This window comes from Paramisgurnus dabryanus, chromosome 12, assembly GCF_030506205.2.
Source record: "Paramisgurnus dabryanus chromosome 12, PD_genome_1.1, whole genome shotgun sequence".
NCBI classification, from domain to species: domain Eukaryota; kingdom Metazoa; phylum Chordata; class Actinopteri; order Cypriniformes; family Cobitidae; genus Paramisgurnus; species Paramisgurnus dabryanus.
In genome coordinates, this window is record NC_133348.1 from 30,471,729 (window position 1) to 30,478,633 (window position 6,905).

Sequence of the window (6,905 nt, forward strand, 5' to 3'; positions counted from 1 at the left end):
CGAACCCGAACGTACATTTAGATTGACAGCTTTTTAAAAGCCCGAACCCGTTTACAGCCCGACATTATTTAAATGTGCGCACACACACAGCTTTTGTCAAGAATGAGAAATTTACACAGGTTTTAACATTATTTATTCATGACTAATAATCTACACGCCACTTGGAAGTTGAAACAAAGAAATAAGTAATCTGTAACATTGTAACATCTCATTCCCAGCTAGCATGTATAATCGGCCCGAGCTCGGCTGCCCTGCGGCAGCTGCGGCTCAGACTCGGCATCGGCGTGTGTTAACCGAGCCGACTGTGCCCCGCAGCTCGCTCTGGCACATTCATTTTTGTTCTGGCTGTAAGCACTGGGCCGATTCATGTTCACCGTAACTGGTAACCCAGCTCTGGCTATATGATCTGGACCACTTTTGGAAATGACTCGGCTTATGTTAAATCAAGGATGGTTTTTATGGATGCCATTCAATGTAGGCGACTTTCTTTAACACAAATGTAGATTTTTAACTCCAACCGTTTTAGTCTGTTCATAACAAAAGACAGTAAAAAACAAAACATGGTCAGACAAATCCAAATTAAACCCTGCTGCTCGTTGATGTCCTAAGACACGAAACGATCGGTTTCTGTGAGAAACCGAACTGTATTATATAATTTATACCTCTAATACGGCGCCTTCTTCTTCTTTTGAGTTTTAATGGCGGGTTGCGAAGCAACGTCATAGTTGCATACTGCCATCTACTGTATCGGATGCACGGCTTGAGGGCTATACAGGGACACCCGAAACCGTAGGTGGCGGTATGCACCTATGAAGTTGCTTCGCAACCCGCCATTAAAACTCTAAAGAAGAAGGTGCTGTGCACGGGCTCATTTGACTACGCATAGTACTGTATTAGAGGTAAAAAAAAATTATATAAATACTGTTCGGCTTCTCGCACAAACCGATCGTTTCGTTTCTTAGGATATCAATGTGTCGTCACGAGCGGCAGGGTTTAATTTGGATTTGTCTGTGCATGTTTTTACTGTCTGAGATTTTGTTACTATTCACATGCATACAGACTGAAACGGTTGGAGTTTCTACATTTGTGTTGTACTGAAGAAACAAAATCACATACATCTTGGATGGCCTCGGGGTAAGCTGATAAATACAAAAAATTCATTTTAAGATGAATCCCGTACGTTGGCGGCTGTTTTAAACTGGGTGCTCGGCTCCGACCCTTTTGCCAGTATGAAGCCGATTTCAACGGTAACTGCAGAAAGCGTCAGCACGCTCAGCTCATCACTGGAGTAACGTCTGTACAACGGGTGAGATAAAACTCAACGCCTGACTGAATCATCCATTCCCTTTTCGATCCTACGCCATACGTTAAACTTGAGGTAAGTCTTGTGTTCAGTTTCCTTAAAAAGCATCAACATTCACGCTAAGCATAGTTTCAATCGAGTTCCCGTCACATCATATATTAACTCTATTTCGAACTGTTGCTGATTACATGTTGGTTATTATTGATTCGTTCATGTTCCTTTGACATGTTCATGTACTTTTTTCCAGATGAAACAAACATAAAGAATTCATAATTCATTTAAGAATTATTAATTAGGACAACATCAAATTATTTATCATGTCTGAGAAAAGTAGTGCAAATTTTGGATAATATGAAAGTGGCTCCAACTTTTATGGCGCGAACGAAGCTAGCATTGACTAGCTGGGATGTTAAATAATGGGACGCAATTTTTATTAAATGCAATTTACGTGATTAATATTTACAAGCATAGTGTTCTTTGGAAGAAAATTAAGTGGAACAAAATGTTAGCTGGTAGTGCTGTGACAAATCGCAGTTGATCCGAACCACGGTTCGGCTCGCATGTGATTCGCGGATTAATATATACCAGTGTATGGAATGTCACAATTATAGATTTGTATGTAAACTTAAACATGTCTTGATGGACCCTAATTTATGCACTGTGCAGTTATGCTGGTAGTTGGGTAATGTCATAATGGTTATTGGGTTGGGCTTGGACTAAAAAAGGGAAATTGTAATGGTTTAGTATAATAAGACATTATGTATGGTTTTGTACAATGATAATCTTTTTTTCTTTTTTCCTCAGGTAATCTTGCTTTTGCTGTTCTAAAATAAACACTGCTCTTAGGTAAGAATGGCTGATCAAATGCATTATTTTAAATCTAATCTGAGACACAAAGCAGTTAAATCGTTGTCTAATTTGCTGCAAGGTATTAAGAACGACAGTAAGCTTGTTGAGGATGATCTGACTGATGACTGATATGTGTGATGAGATTAAAACTATGGCTGTGCAAAAAAATCGATACAGCTAACTACCATGATAGTTAGCTGTATCGATAGTGTATCGATATTTCGATCTCTACTGTCGATATTTTAAAAAACATCAAATCCCTCTGTGTGCGTCAAACGACCTCCTCGCCGCTGCTATAGTTGTCACTGTCCAGTTGTCTGCCATATACGGCCATTCGGCCAATGTCTCAGAAGTTAGAGGGAGTGAGAAAATGGCAGAAAATTTAAAAACACCTGCATCTTTCAAAGAGCTGCAGGTGTTCAGCTCTATTTTTTACATTTTTGATTGTATTGTGATACGTATCTTATCATGACCCATGTATCGTGACACGTATCGTATCGGGAGGCCCTTGCCAATACCCAGCCCTAATTAAAACAACTTTTCTTTTAGCACACCACCCATACATGGCACACAAAACAGGTCTTGTGAGGGGGCTGTGCCCACAGGTAGAAATTCTGTGGGTCCACGGGCTTCTCCCCTTTCAGCGAACATCACAGCGCTTAGTTCACCATCGTGGTCTCCAATCTCCATTACCAACAGCCTGAGTGCTACACCTAAAGACACCCCAACCCATGCAGCAGCTGGCAGAAGTCAGACATCAGGCCAAACTGGATTTCAAGTAAGAAGGGCGAGATAGCCCATGGAGAGAAAAAAATCACTTTGGTATTAGGGCTGGGTATTGTTTCAGATGTCTCAAATCGATTCAGATACATTAGATCTCAAATTGATTGGATTGCGCGATTTTCGATTCAATGATTACATTTTCACTGGCCCCACCACAAAAAAAGTAATAAATGAATGAAATAGTTTTTGTAGTTTTTACCCATTTATTCTTGTAATAAGGTTATGACACCCAATATTTTAAATACCAGTGAAAATTAACAATTATCAATTCTATTTTTGATACTACAGCTAAAACTACTAATATAAATTTCATAGATTAAAGACAAGTTAATAGTTGTTAATAAAAATTAAATGCAAGCAATGCAATATAAGTACAATAGAACAAAGATACAAATGAAGAAATCTGTGCATTTCAGGTAGGTCTAACAGTATTTTTCAGATACAGAAATTGAAAAAGTAATCAAATGTAAAATAACACTGCATATCTTCACTAATTAGGATTAACCTTTATTTAATCTGCACAAAGTTACAAATCGTTATTCAGTGAAAAGCAGGGAGTGACTTCCTCTTTTGTAGTTTGATTAACATTTAAAAACACAGACAGGTGAAGGTTACTACCACTTTAAGACTAATGCACGGATCAAATTATGATAGGCAATGAATGCATTCCTTTTCTACTTCTTCTCATAACCGTCTGTTTACTCGCAAAGGCCGGCATTTTTAAAAAAATTTGTGAATTTGCAAGTAGAGAACTAGAATTAATTTCGTAATTTGCACGCTGTCGCACAGCTGTAAGCGCTTCCAGTGTGTGCTCTTCTTACATAGCGCATGCAAGTTCTCTTTCGCTTGAATGCTTAAATTGACAAGGCTTAAAAATGCGTGCAAAATGTAAACTTTTATGATCATGCAGCACTGGCCCAATCGGGACATTGACAGTTCCTTCAACCGGAATGCTTTTCAGATATAATGTAATGAAAATAAATACAGAAAAACGATGAGAATTGATATTGAATTGACCACATTTAAAAAAAAAATTTTCACTTTTTTTTGCCTATTCCTATTTGGTATATGTGATGAGATTAAAACATATTTTTCTTTTCTTTTAGCACACCCCACCCTTACATGGCACACAAGTATATGACACACAACACAGGTCTTCTCAGGAGGCTGTGCCTACAGGTAGGAATTATACAAAGTGATCTCTCTCGGTTTACTCTGACATATCTACGTACAATGTTTTGCTAGTAATCTGCTATGCCTGCTTTTTCTTGTGTTCTACAGCAATAGGCTTTATGCCCAGCTGCACTACTTCCTGAACTTCAGCCAGCTCCTTGTTTCCTGTCTGCCATTATTGGACAAACTGATTAATCCAGGTGTGCCTGAGCTTAGTAGTCACAACAACAATAATCAGACACACCTGGATTTATCAGTTTGTCCAGTAATGGCAGACAGGAAACAAGGAGCTTAAAGCCTATTGCTAAGGAGATCCTCATCCAGCTCGATTTTATTTGAGAGCAGCAGTTGCAGACTTCACCCCAGACCCAACACATTTTGGGCTCCCACTTTCAACTATTGAGGAGCTACAATGTTTGTAGGAGACATTAAATAATCCAGATGAGAAGAAGAATTTGGTGAGGTAAATTATGGTTTAATCAGATCATTCCTAAAAGTCAGTCCTCATTTTCACTCTTGCTATATTCCTTAAATAACTAATAAGGTACATGTCTTTTTGTTTCAGACTGTGTTTCCTGCAATGGTCGGAGACAAGACTCTTAAAGACACCGTGGGGTGGGTCCTGAAAAAAACAATGAACTCTTCGTGGTGAGACTCATCAATTGAAGTGGGGTCAACTGAACGCCTGCATTCAAAGGGCTCACTTTGAAAAGTGTGGTTTTGGGTGAGTGTCAGTGCTGGAAACGGCACTGTAGTGACATCCCAGGGCTCTACAGTGCGACTGACTCGATCAGTGGCTGGTTGCATAAACCTTTAAGACTAGTCTTAAAAGTTAGTCATTTTTTTTTTCTTCAAGACTGATCATAATTGTATTTCTATACTCAAACTCTATTTAAAACATTAACATCATAACATTATCATAAATTGAAATGCATTAATGCTACTTCTGAGCCTCATTAAACAGTCTGTAAATATAACTAAATCCCACATTTCTGTTATATGCCACCTCTGCAGTGCAAAGATGAATTGTGTTGCTACTGATTTCATTTGATTGGTAACTTATTCTTCCTGATTGCCTCTTATTATTCTAACTCAATTTATGAATTTGAAATTTAATAAGGTTAAAATTTTATAGTCAAATATCTCCTTATAATGGGAAGGTGATTTTGTCATTGATCAGAATGTGCTCCTAAATTTTTGAATGTGCTCCTAAACTAAAAAGAAATGTAAGCGTAGAGCCCTGCATCCAAAATAAGTTTTGGTGGTTTTATGAGTAACATCACATGGTCATGCTGACCTCTTCTATCTTTGTTTTTTTTTCAGATGCAGTCCGCCGGAATGCCCTGACCAAAGATAACACAGAAAAGGAGATAGAGCTCCTCATCACCAGGTGGTCGGTGCTAGCATATGACAGGGATGGTGGCCGAATCCAGACAATAGACAGACAATGAATTAAAATGTTTTAAATTTAAAAATGTTGATTTTTGGAAAATTCGTATTTGAACTGATTGTGTGTGTGTGTGTGTGCACCTGGTAATTATCACGTTGTGTCCCCACAAAGATAGGAATACCAGTATTTTTGTGACCTTGTGTCCCCATGAGGAAACAAGCTTATAAATCAAACAAAATGATGTTTCTTGTAAATGTGAAGTAGGAGAAGGGTTTCTGTGATGGTTGGGTTTAGGGAATGGGGTAGGTAAGGGGAATAAAATATACAGTTTGTATGGTATAAAATGCATTACGTCTATGGAATGTCCCCACAAAACATGGAAACCTGTTTGTGTGTACGAGAGAGAGAGAATGTGTGTTCAAGTGAATAAAAAATGCATTAAACGTGAAATCCTTGTTCTTCCTTGTGTGTTTTATTTTCAGTTAATGTTGCATAATGGTTGCTTAGCAATTTTAGTATTAACCAATCAATAAAATCAATAAATTAAACAAGCCCAAATAAGGAACAGGATTGGAGGGGAGCTTACGTCCTCTCACTCGGGGTTCCGCAATCGGGCCGCGTTAAAACTGAGTGCTCGGCCGTGTCCTCGGGGCGCGTGAAAACCGAGCGCTCGCAGAGCAATCGGACCTAGATTCATGCCGAGGATCGGCCGAGTGTTCCAGCATTAATCGTTCCGATTTCGGCCCGCGCAATTTTTGCTAGCTGGGTTCTAAATAGGCTTATGCAATACACTATAAATATGCCAATAAAATTATTATTTCTTAACGAATTAAATTAAGATAATACATTCTGAATTAAGATGGGTATTTGGCAATAACGAAATTAAGAGGCAGGCTCCGCGGGATTTGCGTCGGCACTTCTATCCATTACTGCCAACATTAGTCTATCCTCTGTCTAAATTATGTAAGACTCGATTCATATTTAGTTATACATTGAAAAACCTACTCACCAAGATTAGGCTACATGTTTTTGATGAGGAAAATCATTAAATCCATTGTAAATGAATTCAGCGCGATCCTGCGCTACTGATTTGAACTTGACCGCTCATTTACCTCACAAAGCCGGAGCGGAAGCCCGAGCCCGCCCCGAGCCCGTGTAAAATGTTAGAAATGAAGCCCGAACCCGCCCGAGCCCGTCGGGTCCCGACGGGTCCCGTCGGGTTCGGGCAAAGATCTTCAGCTCTACCCCTGGCCCCCCCCTGGCCCTGCCCCTGCTGCCTGGTTGTCATCGTGCGAGGGCAGGCCATAACCCCTAAGTGTTGGCTTACAGTGAAATGAAGATTTCGCAGGAAAAGGGTCCTGAAGTTAAAGTCCTCCTCCATTCCTGACTCATTCCGTGAGCCAAAGT

At 39.5% G+C, this 6,905-nt stretch overlaps 1 long non-coding RNA gene across 5 annotated transcripts; it reads left to right on the forward strand.

Annotated features, from left to right (window-relative positions):
• The first annotated feature begins 725 nt into the window (after positions 1 to 725).
• On the forward strand, positions 726 to 5,948 carry LOC135750130 (uncharacterized). 5 transcript variants are annotated; one of them, XR_010532594.2, is made up of 7 exons: positions 726 to 1,378; positions 2,108 to 2,149; positions 2,702 to 2,930; positions 4,042 to 4,114; positions 4,217 to 4,571; positions 4,674 to 4,832; positions 5,432 to 5,948. It is a non-coding gene; the product is annotated as an uncharacterized lncRNA (long non-coding RNA). The 5 variants fall into 5 exon arrangements; XR_010532595.2 differs by lacking the exon at positions 2,702 to 2,930 and having other exon boundaries at positions 818 to 1,134; positions 1,229 to 1,378; XR_010532592.2 differs by lacking the exon at positions 2,702 to 2,930 and having other exon boundaries at positions 849 to 899; positions 1,060 to 1,378.
• The last annotated feature ends 957 nt before the right edge of the window (positions 5,949 to 6,905 follow it).